General features: G+C 40.6%; 1 long non-coding RNA gene across 2 annotated transcripts in view; it reads right to left on the minus strand.

The window, feature by feature from the left end:
- Window positions 1-22,912, minus strand: part of LOC115652498 — an 89,664-nt gene extending 66,752 nt beyond the window's left edge. Inside the window, exons 1-3 of one of the 2 annotated variants that reach the window (XR_004000659.1) lie at window positions 22,875-22,912; window positions 18,225-18,291; window positions 7,930-8,019 (exon numbers count right to left, since the gene is read on the minus strand). This is a non-coding gene — a long non-coding RNA (uncharacterized LOC115652498). Of the gene's footprint in view, window positions 1-7,929; window positions 8,020-18,224; window positions 18,950-22,874 lie in introns of those variants that run through there. The other variant, XR_004000658.1, reaches the window with a different exon arrangement.
- Between the last annotated feature and the right edge of the window lie 291 nt (window positions 22,913-23,203).

Genomic DNA, 23,203 nt, shown 5'->3' on the forward strand with positions numbered 1-23,203 from the left:
ATCCACTATCTGTCTCTACGGAGGTAAGAGAGGAAATGGAAAGTAGGCTGAATGCACTTCTGTTTAGCACCTTATTCCAGATCCTGTGAATCTCAGTGCCCTCAACTCCCATTAACTTCAATAAGGTGCATAATTTCCCATAGGAGAGAGACAGGGTACAGAGCAACAGAGATGGAATCAGAGAGAAGAGGAAAATCAGTGCCAGCTTAGAACAGGATAGACATCACCTATGCTTGAATGCCTATGAGGGAAGTCACCTTATAGGGAAATAATAATTTTATATTTTTAATTATAATTTTTTTCCTCTGAAGGACGGTTTGCTCACATGTGAGGTAAAATCTAGCGCTTTCAAGGACTCATCACAAGTCCCCATACTTTATTTTTTTCCTATGGTGATGCGCTGCTATTCATGTTTGAAACATTGTCCTAAGGCTCTTTTCAGTAGTTAAGCTATTTTGACATGGTTGACAGGATAACAGTTAATCTTTGTTATTTATATGAAAATGATACGTTCGTTGTATTAGTGATTCCAGCTGAGATCTGGGCTTCCTTGTGCTAGGTGCTGTACAAGCATGTAATATTAGATGGGCCCTATCCCGAATCTAAATAGTCACAGAAGGTCAATAGAAGAGCCAGGAATAGAAATCAGGTCTCCTGACTCCCATTCCAGTATCCTATACACTGGGCCACATATTATCTTAAAAATCTGTCACTGTTAACCATACTTGCAGTTTAATATTTGTTATATATATAGTAAAATAACATGGAAAGAGAGACAGTGGTCAGGCCTGATTCATAAAGCTAGACATGCCTGAAATAACCACAGATTGTAACCACACTTCAGTCAGGGGTAACTATGACTTAACCATGACAAACAAGATTTGGTGTCTGAACTAAGTCTGAGGCAGAAGCCATGCAGTCTTTCATTTAAATTAAAAATAAAGAAGATGTAATGTAGTTCTAACATTTAAATTACATAGTAATCCATGAACTTGATTGGGAATCAACAATGGAAGAAGAATGTGGAGAGGTGGGAGTTGTGCGTTATAAATTCTACAAGGGCTAGATGCTGTATGGAAACAGAGGTAGAATTGATCCAAAAGAGCAAATAATACAAGTGTATAAACTAAAGCTGCTCCTAAAAAGTTTGAAACTATGGGACCATCATTTATGAGCATACATAATTGCTAGAGGAATTATGCAGTTAATTACCAAGGAACAGACAGAATATAAAAACCTCTATGCCAAACAATATAAAGCCCCAGAAAATCATTTATAGACAATGGTCTTCTGACTACTGGGGATTGATATTGGCTTAACTAGTTATTTTTAATTGAATACAAATCACATTAGGCATGTAGAGGAGGAGTGAAAAGGGAACACTCACCCACTCTGTTCCTTGAAGTTGGTTTAAAGTCTGTGAATGGATTAAAAATTCAATGAATCCCAAATCAGCGCTGCTGATACATTTCAGGGTCAGGAAATATATAATAATTACATTCTTAGGACTAGATTATTGTGCCTTTCGGCACATCCCAGAGCAAGTTTCATCACCCTCCAAGTAGACCCTAGGAAGCACTCTGACTATAGCTACCTCTCTGAAGTACAATTCCCTCCCTGCATCTCCCTTGTACCCAGGGGTGAGAGACGGCAGTATACTGCTGGCCTATACCAACAGTAAATTATGACACACTCCATGGGAAAAAGCCAAGGCACACTCTTCACCCACTAGTTTTTAGTGGATGAAGAACAAGCAGAAGGGTTTGGAATGCTTGCTTACACCTATGTGCCTAGACTAGGACTGTTCAAAAAATGTCCATCAAAACTGCTTTTCAACAGAAAATCGGGTTTTCAGCTATTTTATTAAAGTGTCTGTTTTTCATGGAAAATATTGATTCTTTATTAAAAAAAAAACAACACACCCAAACACCAAAATATTTTGTCCAAAAAAATATTTTGGCTGAAAAAAAATTTTGATTTGATATCTTGCCACTATGCCTCATGAGGCTGTAGGAGTGTACTTTGCTTTCCTCTGGTCTTCTTTGTCATTTATAGGCTCGGCTCCCCAGCTAGACAACAGCTTCCCTCACCAGAAGGGAAAGCCATAGTGCATCATGGGAGATGTAGTCCAAACAGTGAGCCCAGCTTATTAAGGAGAATGGAAGCATGCAGAACCTGAACTACAATTCCCAGAGGCACCATGGCAGTATTTCCAAAACAAAATATTTTGGTTTTCTGCCAAAATATATCTTTTTTTATTATTATTTTATACCTAATAGTTGAACTTTTCCAAGGAAAATTTCTATTAAAATTATTTTGCTTGGTCAACATTTTTTGAGGAATAGAAGCCTATTTTCCAACCAGCTCCAGCCCACTGAAACCAAGTAGCCTCTGCAGGGGAGTGAGGCAGGTTTTACTTCCTCTTATTCTCCTATGATGGCACATAGTCCAATCCAGCTCCTAGTGAGATTAAATTTACTATTTTTCAAATTACAGGTGTTCATTGTCTTAATCGTTTGTAGGCTGCTTTATTTCATTAAGGTGAAGGTGTAAAATCAGGAATGGTTTAGCGTAGTGATAGTGACTGTGAAAGGCATTAATGTTTCTGCATCTTTTTATTTATGTGTTTTATATTACCACTGAGCAAGGAAATTGGTGATTTTTTTCTCTTATGTTTCTGGCTTCTATGACAACCCGCTCTATAGGGAAAAGCATATTAAATAGTTTGCCAGTTTAATATTTGTTTTGTTTCACAGTTGATTACATCCTTCAGGACTCATCAATGACACCATCCCAGAAGTCACTGCCAAAGAAATATTTGTTTCAACCTTCTAACAAACAGCTGACTACATTGCTTCTGCAGTCCTGCAGCCCTCAACAGGAGCAGGTAACAAGAGGCTACTTCTAAAAATCCAATCTGTGAACCATTTCTCTGTATGATAGCCCACAAGTTGACTCAGAATAGATTTTTCTGTTCAAAGTTTCACATTACATACAATTTTAAGCAAATTAAATGTGGTAAAAGTTTCCAGTTTGTCAGCCCTGGACAAATATTCTATATGTCCAAGACCAATCTACAGTTTAACAAGAGCATCAATAATTGCTTCTTCACTACCCTCAAATCTCAACTGGCAGATCCACCTTTAGGGAAGAAAAACTAGTTCAATCTCAGCATGCATGTAATCCTTGCCAATAAGAGTCCCAATTAGTGACAGCTATACAAGCGGCATGGACTGTCCACTCATTTCCCATTCAACAGTCCATCAGCTGGAAATGACCCTCGCATGCCCAGCTAAGGGCCAGACCACCAGATCAGCAAGTGAGATACTTCATTGGCAAAGATGAGCCAGAAGAGCAGAATGGGTGATCGCACAGCAAGAAAAAAAAAATGAAGACGATGAAGCCAGGTTGCTAGATTGGGCAGAGAATGTACGGCAGTAGGAGTGAGAGAAGCAATGGTGAGTAGAATAGAGGAAGGCACACAGAATGGAGGGACTTTAAAGTAGCCTACAGTGGACTTGAATCCATTCACTGTATAACTTTAATTGTACATTTTTAAATTATGTGGGACCACGTCCACTTTGGAGGTCTCTTGTTTATACAATCACTTGAGCTTTATTCTTTTGATTTATGCACTGCCAGAAAGTTTGATAAAAATAATCACCATGTAATTCACAGATATCTGCTGTTCTGTCCATGTTGTGTTTGCTATTTAGGCCTGTAGGCATTGCTTCCAATGCAGCTTCTGTTTGTCAGTATTGAACATACTGTACTTCTGAACTTTCATCTCCTCTGATAGTCACATCACTAGCAGTGGCCAGTTTCCTCTTTCCTCCCTCTACAAACACCTTCCCCTTTCACTTCTGGGTGTCTCTGATAGTACTGTCTGATAAACCCAAATTCCATACTGCTTATGGATGCAGTATAGCTCATCCCACAGGATGTTGTGGCTCCAGGTAATGTTGTTATGCCCGTCTCTATCTCTGTGTTATGCCCTAGGTCTATGCTACTGCAAGCAGCAGCCTTTCCTATTCTGTTTTCACCAATCCTGATGGGTTGTTTAATAAATAACCAACTATCTCCATTAGTGACAAATCTTCTCTTTGGTCTTGTGAGAGGGACTTTCATAAAATATGTACATGAAGCTATGTGAGAATAGTAAAATCAGGATGACAAGAAAATTCTGGTTCTGACCCCGCTGGGTGTTCCCCATACAAGTTTGTAACAACAGATGTATTTCGACAGGTTTGCTAACTCTATGCAGCACATGTGCCCAATTCTTCCAGCCTTACTTATATCAAGATTTATCTTATTACACAAGTTGCCCTAATTGTTTCAATAGTTTATTCTGCAACCTTGTCTCTCTGCATTGCCTCGTTTCAATGGGACTACCTGCACTGGACTAACACTGGATGATAAAATCACAGAACTGGCTTGATGTCCTTTCTATATGACTACTGTAAATATTTTCTCTTCTGAAGATGGGTTATATTTGAAGTGGCCTATTTTTCTTAATTATGTCTGTTTTTTGCTCGTTTTGTTTCTTTCATAGATGGTAGGAAGTATTTTTGGAAGGGTTTTATTTTCATGCCTTTTTTATCTTAACTAATCTTTTTTAAAAGGGCTAAGTACATGCATGCTCAAACATGTATTTGAATGCACAATTGATTATCCAATTTTCATATAATTAAAGATTTTGCATGTGTATTTCTTGCTTATTTGACCATGTAATAATTAATTAGCATTAATTATAATAGATTACACCTTTATTCTCTGCACACACATTCAGTTAAAAACATAGGGTTTTTCTGCAGTACTTGTTTTTAGACAGAAAGGAAGCAGAGAAAGAATATCCAAAAGAACTATTTCACACCTGCTAGAAAAAGGTATTTTTAGTAATGAAGTATTACAATATTTTTGGATGTATTTATTTGGCAAGGTGCTCAGTAAAATGAAATGTGTGTATATCACTGACTAAAATATAAGTTGTCTCCTAAATTAAGAGGCTCAAAAGGGCTGAAGAAAAGATAGAAAATCCTGAAAAGATAAATTAAGGAAAGTGTATTCCAGATCAAAAACAGACTAAGAAAGTTCTACCATTTACCCAGATGGCTGAAAGTTTAACCTGATATAAGACTAGTATGGCTACTGTCTCTCATTACAGAAGGGGTTTCCATTCCTGACGTATTGCTCTGTCACAGACAATCAGATGGAATGTAATGTTAGATAAATATGAATCATTTTACAGAATATATACATATATAGTATAAAAATATGATGACACAAGGAGGTCTCTATTTTTATTGCCACCAATTGTATCCACAGGGTCACCTACAAATGATAAGACAGCAGCAATTATGCATGTCTTCTCAGAAAATGAGATCTGGACACATGAAAATGTCAGTGAATGGCCTAGGAACAAGACTTTTCTTCCTTTTCTTCTTATCCTTGAAGATAGACCCCTCTTTCAATCCCAGTCTTGCTTCCTGAATAGGGGTGAGACGCAAGCCAGGCTTCACGCGTTTCCCACACCTCCCTGCTCTGGGAAGGGAGTAAGCAATGGCCTGGACCCAGGATCTGGATAACCACATAAGGATTGGCTCCCCACTACGACCATGTAGTCCAAGTCACAATCTAGCCCTATATGAGAGAACAGCAGAGTTACAAAAGCCCAAGACTATCTCCTTCATCAGAGATCTGTGGGCAGCACAAGAGAAGAGCAAGTAGATTAGAGAGTGAGCAGTTAGAACCACCTAGCTGGAGACCACAGAAGATAATGGTTCTGAGATGGAAGCCTCTGATAGTAGTGTCAACTTACTCAGATGAATCATCCAGAGATGAAAAAATAGTAAGCTATCTGTCACGGAGTCACCGGGCGATGTTCTGGAACTCCTCCCCACCAAGCCAGGCAGGACTTTGGGGAGCCTCCTCTCCCTTGGAGCAGACTTGTTCAGGGCAAGAAGTTCACACAGCTTCACCTCCTGGGTCTCTCCTTGGAGCATTCAGCATCCTCTGCCCCTCCGTGTGCTTCCCACAGCGAGTCCACCCCAGCGGGGTCCTGGGGAAGCCATCGGGTCCTGCACCCCCACTTTGCAGTCAGACGTGACTCTTAGCCAGCCAGTAAAACAGAGATTTATTCGATGACAGGAACAGGGTCTAAAACAGAGCTTGTAGATACAGCGAACCGGACCCCTCGGCTGGGTCCATTCTGGGGGGCAGTGAGCCAGACCCCCAGGTCTGCCCTCCACCCTTGACCCCAGCCAGCTCCAGACTAACAACCCCTCCCAGCCCCTCCTCTCTCCTCAGCCCCTTTCCCGGGCCAGGAGGTCACCTGATCCCTTTGTCTCCAACACCTTCAGCTGGCACCTTTGCAGAGGAGGGGCCCAGGCCATCAGTTGCTGTCAGAGTGTCAGGCATTTAGGTGCACTGGCCCTTTGCTCTGCCAGATACTTAAGAACTGCCATGGGGACACTGAGGCACCAACACAGTACTCAGAGAAAACATTAAGAACTTTCCCAGTTCGTCACACTATCTAACCTGAGAATCCGTAAATGAAAGTCATAATGACTGTAGTGATGAATCATCTGGCACCTGCTTCAACGGCAAGCAAATCAGAATCAGAATATACCAATGGTTAGTTTTTTGCAGTGTTGCTGTAGCCGTGTTAGTCCCAGGATACGAGAGAGACAAAACAATATAAGAGTGACTGGGTAGGTGAGGTACTATCTAGACCAAATTCTTTTGGTGGAAGGTACAGGTTTTTGAGCTACACAGTGTTCTTCTTCTGTCTCTCTCTTGATTAGTTTCACAGAAACTTCTGACACAAGACAATGCTGACTTGTCTACTGAGGGACACTCAGGAAAGATAAGACCAATCAATTAGAGCTGTGAAAATAATGCGCATAAATGAGAGCACATTACGTGTGCATGTGCATGCACCCATCTGCATGCTTTCATTCAGAAGTGGCCTTAGTTCACTGTAGCTTAATACCTCAAGGACATGGCAGTAAATCCAAGAAGGATTAAGCTACAGCAAATGAAGGCTACTTCACTTCTGAGTAAATCCATCCACACCAGGGTTTAATGTTTCAGATTATGCACATTCATTTCATAGCTTTAGTTGATTTGTCTTAAATTGCCTGAGTGTCCCTGTATAGACAAGCCCTTTGACAGAATCAGGGCAAAAGCTGTCAAGAGATTGAGCTGGGTGGTTCATATGAATGGTAAGAGGGGGCAGAGCATTTCATCTGCAGGCCACTGGTTGAGACTTAGATCAGATTGGTAGTGATTGGCTGCATTCAGCTGCATATGTTAAATGAACTGATGGTTTCAATCCTGTTCACACTGGACATGTATCCAACCATCACAGTTGGCCTTGCTGGCACTCTAGTTAGCAGCCTCAGAGAGGCCTACTACTGAATGGACATCAATCGATTGACTCGATTCTTAGGGGGCCCCCAGAATAGGAAAGAAGCATATGGGTGGAGAAGCTTGCACTCCCATTGTCCACACTGTATCTGTCTTGTGGATAAACAGAACATTTTAGGTTCCAGAGCTGTCAAGTCAGAACTTCTCACTAGCATAAATTTCTCTTTAAAAACACTCTTTTAAGCGCTGTATATTAAAAAAAAATGCTTATGGATTCAGTAATAAGACACACATTTTAGGAACTAATGCAAAAGTTATTGAGGTCACTAGATTTGTTACCACAGTAGCATGTAAATATCAAAATATGTGTAATTTACGTATTACAGCTTGTTTATACCTTGTAGAAAAAAATAACATTTTCATGTTTTATACCATGTGATGATCACTTGCAAGGTGAAGGAAGGAAGTTTGTCTTTCACATAAAAGTCCAACTAAACCAATGGCTTTATCCTGCTGTCCTAACACAGGCAAAAAATCCACCACACATTAGTGGGAGCTTACCTTGAATAAACACCTTAAAAGTCAGCCCAAAGTGCACATGATGGTTGGTAGGGTGTCATCTTTCCGTGAAGTATTAGGTAAAAATCACTGCTGTAGGCAAGAAAAGGGAATTTTAAATGTTAAAATTGCAACTTGCTGAGAAAATACACAGCTTTGCCCAGAGAGTGGATTTCTGCTGCAAAATTATGTATAAAAGTTCACCTTTGATTAATGTAATGTAAGTGAGGGTCCCAGCCAGCCTTTAACTTGATGCAGTCCCTGATAGCCTGCCAGTTGTTCAATGGCTCAGGCTAGTGGTGTGGCCATATCAGGGCTAATGCTCTATGGGGCCCAACACTTAGTGGATCCCTGTGCACACTCTGTCAACTGCCTTCAGCATCATGTTCCTCTCAGTGCCCCCAGCAAACCTGCTTTTGTGCATCACTCCTCCCAGCTGTCCCTGAATTGCCATTAATTTTTCTTCTGCTGGTAACCCTATCACCATCCTGAGCAGGAGGAAAAAAGTAGCAGCAGAATTACACATACACTGCCCCTTCCTCCCCAGCAGATTTACCATACTGCCCTCTGTTGACCGATCACTGCTCAGCCACTTCATCACATCACCAACTGTTTGTCAAACTGTCCCACAGAAACCACAGATCCCAAATTCTGAGGAACAGAGCTGTAGGAAAACAGGAACATTGTCACAATTTTTTTTGCAGGAAAATGTCCCTTCTTATTTAAAAAATTTGACTTTTTCCCCCCAACCAGCTGTAATAAAGAACAAGGTTTGCCTCTAGGTATACAAATACTATCTGAAGCCTTCTGCATGGGACTCACAGCCAGAGATAGCTGCAGAGGTAAAATGATGAAGAAGACACTAGCGGAATCTTTTTCAGCAAAGGGATAAGGGTCAAAGGAAGAGAAATGCATTTAGGTGGGGAGCAGGGTTAGGCCAGGCCAGTTCTGTCCATAACAGAAGAGGGAAAGATAAGAAAGATGGTGAATATGGGTTGGAGAATAGAGGTGGTGAGATCCAAGGTCTGGGGAGCCGAAATAGGGCATGCAAGGGATTAGGATTAAATGACCATAGTCCAGGTTGGCAGACCCCAAATTTGATGCCTTCACTTAAAAATATTCTTTCCCATGCTTCCCTCAAGTTCCTCATGACTACTGAAGGATTCCTTCCTTGCCAAAGCTCTGCGTGACCTAAGGATTCCCATTCACAAAGGGAAACAAACCCAGACTGCAATTGAAACCATCTTACTATCCCCTCTGTGCATCTGCAGTGGCACAGATGGGATGGAACAGGGAAGAGGATCAGGCCCTTCTGACTTTTCAAGACTTGCCATTATTTTACTCTTCTTGCTTGTGAGAATTTTCTGTCCTGCTGACAACTTCAGAGAAAGGGGGGAAAGGTACAGGGCTCAGGGGAGCTGAGCAAGGACCTGAAACAGTTTTTTTGGAAGGGCAAAAGTGTCTGTCTGTGGCTGCACTTTTTATAGCTGATCCATTCTTTCTTTGTACTCCTCATTTATGGCAGCTAAGGGATTTTAACTGCTTCTTTCAGGATGTTGTTGCATCTTGTTACTTTCCTAAAGAAGAGAATCATGTAAATCTGCAGCCTTTCCTTTTCCTTTCCTTTCCAGTTTCCCCTCTCAGTTTTGGATAACAATTTTCCTACCAAGGCCCCTACCGTGTTCACTGTAAATATCTGTAATTTCTTCCTAGCTATCATTAACAGCAAGGCATATTGGCTAGGTTACATGTGAGATCTCTGAGTCTTTATGTCCTCTGTTTTTTTAAAGAGTGAGAATTACTAGCAAAAGAGTGAGAGTTGGCAGGCAACCTTGCTTAAATCCAGCCTTGGAACTTCCCATTTTGTATTAGCTGAGTCATATTTTTCCTGTAGTCAACTGGAGCACCATCTGTTATTGATGTGTGATAGGCCTATCTCTCTGATGAACTGCAAAATCTGTCCTGTTTCCATGCACTTGTTTGCCTTAGTGAACGTCACCCTGGCTCCTAACCAATTACAAGATGTGCACTGGCCAAAGGAGATAAGACATTTTATTAATCACAGATACCACACTCTATGCACTTATTCCAGATACACTCCTTCTATTTTAACAGAAAGTGCTTGCTCGGGTAGAAGTCTTTTTTGGAAACAGAATGATATATTTTAGTCTTGGTATCTGTTCTGTAGACATTGCTTTTTAACCACAGATTTCTCTTGATTGGTAGACAAACGGTGAAAACAGAAAATCAAAGGACTCATTCAGCTGCAAAATTGTAATAGAAAGTGTAGTCTGTTCAAATATCAGGATTAGGGGCTGTGGGAAGAATTGAAAATTTTGCTTGTTTCGTTAAAACAAATTAAATAGAACAATATTTCTAATCAGAAGATTTTACCCCAGGACATTTCTGTTCCCAGTTTCACCATCTAGTTCAACTCGAAAAGGGGGGGGGGGGCAGTGTCTAATGGTTAAAGCACAGAACTGAATTTTATACTGGCACTGCCACTGACTCACTTTGTGACCTTGAGCAAGTCACTTCACTTCTCAGGGCTGCAGTTTTCCACATTTGTAAAATGGGCATAATAATATTTGCCTTGTGGAAGTATTGTGAAGCTTAAGGTTGTCAAGTACTTTGAGACCCTAGTCTGAAAGTGTATACATGTAGTAGTACTGTAGGTAAATGTACACCATTTCCTATAAATCTTAATCTATAATCAATTCTACATGGTTACTATGCACAAACAAATTTTGTAACTACACTTGATAGCAATATTTAAGACTAAGCTTGATAAGTTTATGGAAGGGATGGTATGATGGGATAGCTTAATTTTGGCAATTGATCTTTGATTACCAGCAGATAAGTATGCCCAGTGGTCGGTGACGGGATGTGGGATGGGATGGGAGCTGAGTTACTGCAGAGAATTCTTTCCTGAGTGCTGGCTGGTGAGTCTTGCCCACGTGCTCAGGGTTTAGCTGATCGCCATATTTGGGGTCGGGAAGGAATTTTCCTCCAGGGCTGATTGGCAGAGGCCCTGGAGGTTTTTTGCCTTCCTCTGCAGCGTGGGGCATGGGTCACTTGCTGGTGGATTCTCTGCAGCTTGATGTCTTCAAACCACAATTTGAAGACTTCAATAACTCGGACATAGGTTAGGAGTTAGTTATAGAAGTGGATGAGTGGAATTCTGTGGCCTGCTTTGTGCAGGAGGTCAGACTAGATGATCACATTGGTCCCTTCTGACCCTAAAGTCTATGAGTCTATGAGTCTATATCAAAAACTTTATGACAAAAGACAGCCTTTCAAAATGAACATTTTGATGGAAAACTGTTGGTTCTTTATACTTTTTCTGGTTTTTGGTTTTCAAAAACTAAACATTTTTCATATGCTTGTCAAAAAACAAAAAAATCTGTGAAATTTTTGAAAAAAAAATTCAATTCTTTCTAAATTTGCCACAGAGAAGACCATTTTCCAAGCAGCTCTACTTGTAACTCATTGGAGAGGGCATGTGTCGATTTTTAAGATCTTTCTTTCTTTGAAATGATTCATAGAGCATTTGAGGGGAACTGGCCTGGAGATAGCTCACTTGAGACTACTCTAGAGCAAAACTAAGGGAGATATCAAGGAAGGGAAGGGAAAGAAAAAGGTGGAATGGAAAATTTAGATGGAAAATAGAATGAAAAGAGGAAATGAATTTTTTTTATTTGGATTCTATAACAAGTATCACACATCACAATCCAAGTGAGTTCAGTTCTTGTGATTGATAGCCCTATCCAAACATCTAATGTCAGGGACGATGGCCACTGCAAGTGCAAAATCTTTCAGACCTTCTTTTAAAATATGATGCACACTTTGAAAAAGTTTGAGATCCCCAGCCACATTCCCTACTGTTAATGATCTGACTACAGTTTGGGGATATTTAGATCATAAGCATTTGTCGACAGGGATTGTCTACACTTTTGTACAATGTCCTTAGCTCAGTTTTTGTGCTATAATAATAATATCATTTGAGATCCATACACACTCAGGATCTAGCTTGTACAAATCTAAAGAGAATGTCAGAAGACTGTGTGTAACAAATACCTGAAGCATACAACAGGCTTAGGCAGACCTGAATCATGCAATATACTGGTAGTAATATCTAAAAGTTATTAAGGAACATAAACTATTGCATAATGAATACTGTTTGGGTAAGTTAATACACCCATATACAATTAATAACATAAATCAAAATTATTTTTCAGAACATAATTGCATATTAACTTGATACTGCTCCTACTGAAGCCAATGACAAAATTGCCATTCATTTGAACAGGAGCGGGCTCAAGCTCATTTTCTGTGAAATGAAAGTTTGGAGGAAGAATAGATTTAGTTTGAAAGATTTTGGAATGGCTTCCGAGAGCTCCACCACTCTCCTAGTTGAACAACTGGCCTTCACTGTTACTGTCAGCACCTCCCACCTGTTCTCTGTGCCACTTCTGTCCCCTAGTGCTCCTGAGGCTTTCCCAGCTGTACTCTTAGCCCTCGCTGATACTCGCTCATCTCTCTTGGCTGCTTCTCAAGCATGAGATATGCAAGATGAAACATGAGCCACAACATTTGTCCAAATGCCAATTGTCTGGCATATCATTGTTCAAACATATAAAAGGGAGAATTGTCTGCAGCTATAACTAGGGGAACTTCTAACGTCTACTGGTTATATAGGGAGTGAAGGATTTAAAAATGTTTAACACAATTGTGATCAGTTCTGATAGGCTGAACAAGACACACATTCATTTGTTTAACAGTTAGTTACTAGTCTAGCCGCAGAAAGAATAAGTATCAATAAGCAAGCCTGACATTTATTCTTTCAAACTTTGCTTTTTCTTGAAACACAGAACAGATTAAGACAGAACAATATCCAAAGGCTCTTCATACTATCCTTCATATACTGTATGCTGAAGTAAACATTTGGGACTAAATCCAGCCCTCAATTACACCTACACCCACATTAGTGGGACTGCACAGATTTAAGAAAGGTCATAATTTTTTGTCAATTTTTTCCAGACTTAAAGGCAATTGGCCATAGCAAATGGTGACTCCTGGTTTTGGACCTATCTAAACACAATTGTGGTAAACACTTTTAAATCTTTCATTCCCTGTATTAGTAGAGTAATACTAATCTAAAAGTATATTGTGCCTGAAAGTGTTGCTTTTACATATCCCATACTGAGAGAAACAAAATGGGCTTAGCAACATGCACAACAGAGTAACAAGGTGTTGAAAAACCCCTCAAGGAAAAGAAAGAAGAACCTAATTCCAAATCAGCCGGCTACACTGACTGTAGGCCAAATATTGAACTTGTTCAAGTCAGTGGTGGTTTTTATCATGACTTCAGTGGAAACAGGACTTGGAACAGAGTTTCAGACTGCCCTCTGGCAGGGCTGCTGGTGAGAAAAATTCAGTAGGGTTCCCTCCAGAGAATTCTGTCCATTTTGTAAAGGGGCCACTCAATGCACAAAACTTACAGTACTGCAGGCTGGGAACATGCTTCTTTATTCAATTACATGACAAACAGAGTAGGGAGGGAAACAGCCACTAACTGAACAGGAAGTAAGGCAGGGTAGAGCTTGGCTCCAACTCATTATACTCCAAGTAAGCCAGTTAACCCCTTAAAACCACTTTACCACAGTCAGCACAACAGGACAGGATCCTGCCCCATCCCAGCACTCCACAGAATGACCATGTAGGTGTGTGGATCCAAGAAGATCTTCCACCAGTACAAATCCATCTGTGTGACTGTCCTGTACTACAAGACTCCAGTTCTCTCTCCACCTCCACAGGGTGATTCCAACAGACCCAAGCTCCTGATTACTGCTTCCTGTAGGAACTCCTTCCCAAACCCCACTCCCACAGATAGAGTTAATGTGAGTATAATTTGCATCTCCCTAGTCCTGGCCCAGCCCATCTACTCCTTACCCAACCCCAGTGTAGGCCTTCCTTGGATGCAGAGAAAGGGAGAGTGCTCCAAAGGCAACTGAAACACACAGGTAAAAAAGGAACCACTTGAACATATTTCTGGGGCATCACAATCCAGTGCACTATTAGAATGATCTTAAAACGCATCTCACCAAATGCAAGAATCCAAAGCAATCACTGTTAAAATGAGCACTTTGGTTGATAAGATTTAACTGAAGAAATATTAAGTCTAGTTAGTAGAGTTTGTTTTGTGTTACCAGCTCTAAAGGGTATATTAGACTTATCCTGCATCTTGGACGTGTCTCAATCTGTCTAAGGAGTCAGCTCAAGAATAGAACATTCTTGGTTGTTATCGGCTTTGTTTGTTTTATGTCAAGTGGATCATCAGAGTGAAGTGAGGAATTAAAGACTGTTTGGATAGTTAGGAACTCTCCATACATGTTAAAGCTACCTATTCCTTCAATTGCTTTTGTCACCTGATACTGGATTTGTCTACAAGCAAGGACTGAAATCTTCACTGCATGGAAACATGAACCTCTCTTTCTCTCGGACTCTAAAACCCTGATTGTGAGTTTTCATGGCCACAGAGGGGCAGGAAGACAAGAAAGAAACTTCCTTCTCTCCCTCCCCACACCTTGAATGGCTGCACTGGGGCTACTTGCAATAACAGTGTGTTCTTCAGGGAGCACAGGAACTACTCACTCCTGCTTCTCCTTGTTTGGGACAGTCTCACACATACAGGCCTGGTGAGCATCCACAAGGAACAATCTGCTCCATTTTAATGAATGGAGCAGATAGCACTTCACTGTGCAGAAAGAGAGTCATCATCTCTCCCAGGCTGTTCTACTAGGCTATTCATTCATAATAGTTAATGGCCTGATTCTGTGAGGTGTTGTCTTCAGTTAAGGGTACTCAGCACCTCGCAGAAATGGACCCTTATCTTTAATGCCCTGCATCAGTCACTGATTTCAGTGACTCATCCTTCTGAGAGCAAAAGGTGGGTGTTCTTGGATTTTTCTGAATAAGAATTTAAATGGCTGTCAGCCTATCTGCCAATAACAGAAAACAGATTGTAAATGTAACAGGATGCAATCAAGTCAAACAATTCCAGGGAGAGCACCAGAAGGCTTAATATTAGGACTACTGGTGTTCACAGTCTTTGCTAATGACTTAATTGTTTGTGTTGATTTGTGCTGGCATTGATATGCAGAGAGCAACACTTTCTATTTAAAACTGGGGGAAACTGTCAATGAATTTGCTATATCTGCAAAGACTGCATTTTAAAAAAATACATATTTCACTTCCTGATTTACCTTAAAAAAATGAAAAGAAAAATATGAGTCCCTAAATTGTGCACACAAAATAGGACCAATTTTCTGTGTGGGATGGTTCCCAGAAATCTTTATCTTGTCTATCATAGTGCATTGTTCTGGAAGGTGAAATAAACCTTGACGATTTGTTAAGATTTAGTGCAGACTAAATATTGCTAAAAATAGCAGAATGAGAGTGACAAAAGGTTTCTGTTCAGCTGCTTTATAGAAACTCGTTGCTATAGACCAGACTTAGCAAACAGTTGCTGAGCAGTATAAAAAATACAAGTGTGCTTTTACTGAGCACTGTCTGAGGATGAAAGGTGCACATTACCGATGTCTGCACTGCAGATAGAGCAGCTGTATCCTATTCTGGGAGCTCACCATTAAATCTGTGGCTTGGGTCTGTACAGCATTGTTCAGACTAGGACAACTGATTATTTTAAGGGATTGGGGTAAGCAGTGGTTTCAGAGGGAGACCAAAAAAAAAAAAATAGTGCACAATCCTTTTGTGCACCAGACATGTTCAGGAAGGAATTGTATTTTTCCCAGGTGAAATCCCTCCCCAAGATCCCCCATTGCAATGTGACTCCACACTGCCCCCCAATAATGAGTTGTGCCTGAATGGCATAGCTTAGTCCTCAGTACAGCTGGTTGGTTGAGAAATGTTTTTTGGGCCTAGGAACAAATTTCAATGTAAATGTTGCCTTCAAAAGAAAATGGAGAGAAAGAATCGTTGCAACTGAAAACCAATAATTTCAGCCCCAAAAAACTGGAAAATGTTTACTTCTGACAACTGAAAAATAGAAGATATGAGTGGAAATGTTTTGGCTTTTAGTTGCCGAAAACCAACATTTCCAATTTTTAGTTTTAACAAAAACCACAACAAAATCTTTTTATCTTCCCCATGAGCCCTCTCCTTTCTCCCAGTTCTGTCGCTCCAGACCTGCTACACAAAGATTTGTTTCTGGGTCTACCTTTCTGCACCCCAGACTGTCAGAGACTGAGTGCACAAGCAGGAAGCTGAGCTCTGGTGGGGTGGCATGTGCCTCTAGTAACTCCATTAGATTAATCTGCAGGGCTTCAAAAGGAACTTCATCTCCAGATGGAAGAAAGTTGATTGAAGCAGAAGTTTGTGAAGGATGATGGGTATAAAACAAGAGGAGAAAGGGAGATTTCCCTAAAAAGATCCTATCAGAAACACTACATACTGAAGTTTATAAATTCAAGCATATTCTTGTATAGACTGAGGAAAAGTACCAATCCTGCATACAGCTTAGCCAACAAAGCCAACTGCTCTATTTTGTAGAGGTATTCATTAAGAACAATGGGCCACATTCTCAGCTGCCATAAATCAGGGTACAATTGACAGCAGCTGAGGATCTGTTGTGGATTTATCTTCTGTTGCTCTGATTGGCTAAGGACCCACAATGAAAGCTGAAGTCAAACAAACTGCAAGTCCTTAGTACCTACAGCCATTGTGCCTGGCTGGCTGGTTCAGCACTCCTCTTTCCTACATTTTCCTGTCCCAACCCCGTCCCCTCAACAGATTAACTTATTCTGTATGTGTGTCGTGTGCGTCGCAGTGTAATTAGAGCACACAAGGTAAATAATGACAGATCAGCCTCTATTGTCTGTTGCTTAACAGCAGGAAAAGCGTCAACACTGTCTTTCAAATATAGAAGAATTGTTAATTCCAATTTAGCACTTCTTTCCGGAGCAGACCAGACAACATGTGAGAATATTTTCAAAATACATTGGCAGAAAGACAGTCCAAAAATTAAGGGAGGGGGCCATAAACCACAAAAACAATAACAAATAGTAATAAATATATCAGGACTGACAGCTCCTGTGTCTCAAGAGTTATTACTGAATTGTTCTTCCAGAATGCCAGTGCAGTCACTGGTGCTTTTTTTGGGTTGCCTAGGGCCTGAAGCTAGCCATTGTCTTTGGCTGTAAATCTAAATTAGCATCAGCTGCTATGCTCTCAGTAACAAAATCTTTGGCTCCGTGCTGTATGATGAACAATGACTGGTCTAGAACTTAGTCTGAATTATGAATGGTGCATTATCCAAGGCTGCTCCTCTATGTGTTCCATTCATAGAAATTAAACGTGGCAGCGACTTATCTGATCCTCTGCTCTGGTCTCTTGCCACAGAGCTGGTCAGAACAATTTCAATGACTTTTCATTTTGTTGAAATATGCTGTTTCATCAAAGACAAAATGTTTTGCAGAAACATATCAGTTTCTATGACATTTTCCTTGGCCACAGTTCCAGAGAGCAAGCGATGCTCTCACACTCTGTAGCTTTGCTCCAGGGTAGGGACCTGGGATAGGGGAGGACCTTCTCTGGCTGATTGAGAATGATCTGGAAAGAAAATTTCAACTCTGAATCAAGGAGAAGAGGGACTTGAAGCTGTGCCTCCTATATCCCTAGCCAGTACCTTAGGCACCTGGCTACATATGCCTTCCCAAATTGCAAAACTCAGGTTTTAATCCAAAAATGGAAATGGAGACAATTCAATTTCTGCAAAATCATTAAAAGCTGCCATGAAGTGGAATTGTTGTCCTCCTAGTGATAATAAAATACTTAGTGCTGCTGGAACACTTTTCATCTGTAAAAATCAGGGCACTTAAAGCTAGTGTGATATTATCGCCTATTACAAATGGGGAGGGGGGGGAAATATAACAGAGGTGGGGAAGGTACTGACTACAGGTCAAACAGTGATCTTATTAAAAACACCTTTTGGGGGAAATGAAGTTGCTCTTCAAGAGTCAGATGAAGTTGTCTGAAATAAGTGTCCAAAGGGAGAGGGCACACCACAGCAAAGGCAAATAACAAGGCATTTTGAATTGCAGCTGGATATTGTGTCTTTTGCTCTTTACACAACAAACCACAATATGAGGAAACCACAGGAACACAGTTGGGTCCCAAATAACCATGTTTATACTAAACAGACACAAATATGCCAGCCCTAGTTTTGAAAGGGACCACTCAGTTCAAAAATAAGAACAATGATAATAAAGCCTACTCACAGGACTGAAGACTGGGGACTTGCTGCTTTATTCAGCTGCATCACAAACAGTACAGGTGCACCTTCCACTGAATCAAACAGGAAGTTAGAGTGGGAAGTGTAGACCTCGTATGAACAATGCATGAAGAAGTAAGGAAGAGAAGTTGGGAAACAGGTTAACAAGAGACAAAGCATAAAGTTATAAGTGGCCTTGTAAATAACATGTAGCTAGTAGATATAGAAATGGTAAGATGAGTAAAGTGTAATTAGCTTGCAGCTGCAGCTTTGCTTACTACCATATTTTGCAGCTCATGGATAGTTCATAGGATTGGTTACAAAAATTAATAGACAAATCATAAAGTGTGTGATACACTTAATACTAACAGTTAATATTTTGTAAGTGTATTCATGAGCTGATTCATGATTTGTGTGTGTTGGATGTGTATTATACCCTGTATCCACCCCTTACACTTGAGCTTGATCAACTCAACTTCAGTTTGATTGTATGCCAATCAAGAATCTTCAGTGATGAGTCTGGAGTTTAACTGATTTCTTGGATTTCAGAGAACTGAATAAAGTGTTCTCTCAGAACCGGATGAGGTGTTCTAGGTAAGCCAAGTGGAAAAGGTCTCAGAGGGAATCCCAACAGGGTAAAGCATTGCTCCATCTCATAATATTCTGGGTAACCCAGTTAACCCATCACCACTTCACCACATCTAGCTACATACATGAGGTTGCTCTGATGGGTTTCTGGCAGCTACTGAAGCACAGAACATAGTGAGCACCACAACTGAGCTCCTAAACTATAAAAAGGAATTAAAAAATGAATTAAAGTTATTGTTAAAAAATATATATAGTACACAAGTTAAGAAAAGAGTGTCTGTACATCTGGGTATAGTGCTTAGATTATCCACAATGTTTTAAAAAATCATAAGATACATATAGTGCATAAATCAGCAATAATCCAAATTAAGGTGAATAAATTTAACAATATGCTTTAGATATTAGAATCCGAATACTCGGGTACATCACTCATGAAAAGTTGTACAGAGAGTTGGTTGAAAAAAGCAAATATAGGGATGAGTGTAGATTGTCCCTCAGTAATTGAGCATTTAGGGTAGATTGTCCATTTGGAAAATACAATCCATGAGGAAATTATTTCAGTTACTTTCCCCACTGTGCTTCTCATCGGCACTCCAGCCCATCCCTCCTGATATCGCTGATGTCTGGTGATGTGTTCTATGTAGATGTCCCTTGACCACTTGATGGCGTCCAACTCCATGAGTTGCCGCATCAGCCAAGCGTATCACTGTCCGATTCTGCATTCTCTCAACACTCGTTCATTACTGGGGTCCCATGATCCAAAGATCAGCACATCTGTCTGAACCTGGTAACCCTTAGTTCTCAACGTGTTGGCCGGAGGAGCGTATTTCTCCACCTTTCGAGCTCAGGCATCATGGAAGGCCTGGGTCCTGTTCTCAAAGGGCACTGTGACATCCACCAGGATGATCTTCTTCTGGTCTTCATTGCTGACGATGATGTTCCATCGCAGTTGGCTATCAGTTCCAGGGATGGTGAGAATTTGGCAAGATGGGCACTGGCCAGCTAGAGTGACCAAAGAAGAGTCATCTCATTCATAGTCAGTAACCTCTGATAAAGGCAAAATCTTATGAAAGAGTCGTAAGCATCTACTCAAGACTAAGGAGTTGGCAGAGACAAGTGAAGTGAGAGCAGACACACTTGAAAAACTGAAAACAATTCACAAATTGATTTTCTTATTGACTATGAGACTGAACAGTCTGTTACAGACAAGGACTTGCCTAAAGAGGATTTGCAATATAGCAGTTCAGGAGGGGTGCTGAAACACCCTAAAAGACTGATCGAGACATCTAAAGGTTGTGTTAAAGCAACCTGAGGGATTTTTAAGTACTATATTTGTTTTGTTTTGTTAGTGTTTTAGTTTGGACAGGGATTTAGATGCTTATAAAGAAATGATTTATAACAAAGAACTTTTATTTTTTCAGTCCAAGTCATATATGGACACTGTCCCCATTAAACCTTAGGCCATACTTGATTCTTCAGTGAGATAATACAGTGTAATAGAACCGTATCCTTCTATTAGTCACCTGAGCGTATAGGCAGCTGCTCTCTCTCTGAGCACCTTTCAGACTGATCTTGCACAGGGAATTCCTTCCATTTTATCTTTAGATAAAATCCCATCAGCCTGGGTTTTAGAGAAAATGTACCATCTTATAGTCACATTGCCCTTGCATCTGTTATTCATCTGTATGAATCAGCTTTAATTCAGCAAGAAGTTTCAAGCTGTTACCTGCCTGTAATCAGAACTTTTCCCCTCACTGTTAAGTTTCTCATTTGACTGTACAGTTGTTTTTCCCTAAACAAATGTAGACTCAGAAGATGAAGAGAAGCTCTTCTTCCTTCCCCTTTTCTCTGGGAACTCAAGAAAATTCTCTAGTCAGTGTTGGTTTCTTTATTTTCTCCTACTTTCAGTCTCACAAGCCTTTGTATTTGAATCTCTTTTCTCTAGAGATTTTGCTAGAGACCATTAATCTCAGGTGTGTTACAGAGTTGCTTTCCACCACCACATGCCCCCTACCTCAGCAAATTATCTCTTTAAATTCATTTTCATTTCCTTAACTTTTTGTAATCCATTGACTAGGGAAAACATTTCCACAATACAGAAGGACACCTCAGGCAATCAATTTTTAAGCACCTTCCTCTTGTTTTCAATAGGAAACTCCACTTTAGCTCCATGAGGCAGAAATGTAAGTTAAGCAGTTGTCTTTTTACCTGAAAGGTCAAATTCTGGCATTTAGCCATTGGCCTGAGTAGGAGGTGTGGAGCCATATATCCCCCATGGGAAATTCAAGAAAGACTGTGCCTCAGCAATAATGTGCAAACATTTTAGTCTCCCCTCATAACAAATCCTGTGTACGCTGACTGGAGTTGAGGCTTGTTTCACTGTGATCTCCTCCTAAGCCTTTTTCCCCTGCAGCATGGTTCTATTCATATACTCTCAATCTTAATATGTATTTGTTGCTAGCAGACTTCTTATATTGGCTAGGTCTAAAGTGTGCTTTTGTCACTCACTGGATCTGACACCGGGCTCTACTAGCTCCACCTATCTCTACATCATGTTCCCCTGTCCCTCATCATTCACTTTATCATCATCTTTCATTTAACTGGAAAAATGTTAGCATTGTGCTGTTGCTGTTCTCCTTCAAATGAGTTGTAAATATTAAAAAGAAGAAAGCAATCCCTGCGTGGTATCCAGTGGTAAACTTTCACCACTCTAGCAGCTGTCATATATCTTTGGATTTTCTAGCCAACAAGCTCTTTTATCATGACCGATAGCAATCGCTTTAAATGTAGCAAATAAGGCAAGTTAAATAACGGAAATTTACATTGTGCAGAGATCATGGATAAATAAGTAGGCTTAAATATTAATTATTTTATAAGGGAAATTCTCTTTCATAAAGAGAATCTCGATTGCTAAATATATCCATTTTATTAAGGAGAACTCTCTCTCCCAGTGGGCTTGTGCACAGTACAAACTGTTACCATATTTGAACAAAGCTGTGAAGAATCAATTAACCACTCTCTTCTCTAAGGGGAGCAGTCATTTCTAAGGGCAAAATTAAAGCACATTCAACTGTCATGCTGCACCTGCTGAATCGTTCCTTAGTGCTGTCAAGGAACTCTCACCTTAGTGCAGTCGAGGTGGCCAGTCTATGGCTTCATGAAGTAAGGAGTAGGCTGGGTCCCCAGGATCACTATTGGTATTTCAATATTCCTAATGATAATTCACTAGTCAAGAACGAAAATCCCTGCTTGCAGCTTTCTGAACAGTTCTGTGTTCTTAAAGATGTGAGCATCAGGCACCTTCCCTAACTGGCCAATGTTGATGAAGCATCCCCAGTGAGCCACCAATGCTTGCATAACCATTGAAAAGTAGCCATTTCTGTTCCTGTGCTCTGTGGCAAGGTGGTCTGGTGCCAAAATAGGGATGTGCAGGCCAAATCTCAGACCCAGATGTGGCACTCCATCATCTGTAATTGCTCCATGAATGCCACCAACAACCTTGAATTGGTTCTTGCTATGTCCCACAGCAATCTGTCCTTCAAGAAAACTTCTTGTTCCTTCCTGATTTCCTTCTTCATACAGTTCTGCAAATACCAGAGGATTGTGCTTCCTGTGTTTGCAATGCTTAAGAAAACAGTGCAAAGCTGTTCAGGCTCCATGCTTCTGTCAGACTGTGGACAATGAGGAGGGCTCCATGGGTTTGTGGGATTTTTGAAAAGGTGCAAAAGTTATGGGATATAGATACCATTATGGGATGGAGACAATTGCAAACAGGGAAGTTGACCTTTGCTCCCAGTTACCCCTTGTGTGACTCGTTTCTGCCCACCATGCACTGCTAAAATTTCCCAAAAGACACTGCACTGGACAGTGGTGGGTTGCACACTGGGATCCCTACCCCAGGTGCACCGCACTGTGCATCAACACAAGCATTCCTGGTGAGCACGTGCAGCACCAACGCAAGGAACAAAGTTTGCACACACATAAGCGATACACTAACTGCAGTGCTTTATGCTAACATAACTTGTATCGACCAAAGTTTGTAGCATAGGCATGCCCTATAAGTACTTACACAGGAAGAAGACTTCTGATAGTAGAGGGCTCTTTGATCTAACAGATAAAGGCAGAAAAAGATCCAGTGGGTGGAAGCTGAAGCCAGACTAATTCAGATCAGAAAAAGCAGCAAAGAGTCCTGTGGCACCTTATAGACTAACAGACGTTTTGGAGCATGAGCTTTCGTGGGTGAATACCCACTTCGTGAGATGCATGCATCAGATCAGAAAGGCACAGATTTTTTTTTTTTTACAGTAGGAGTCATTAACCAATGGAATAACTTGCCTGGGAAGGCAGTAGGTTCTTGGTCACCTGAAATCTTTACGTCAAGATTGGAGGCCTCTTTCT

Source organism: Gopherus evgoodei, chromosome 5 (assembly GCF_007399415.2).
Source record: "Gopherus evgoodei ecotype Sinaloan lineage chromosome 5, rGopEvg1_v1.p, whole genome shotgun sequence".
Lineage (NCBI taxonomy): Eukaryota > Metazoa > Chordata > Testudines > Testudinidae > Gopherus > Gopherus evgoodei.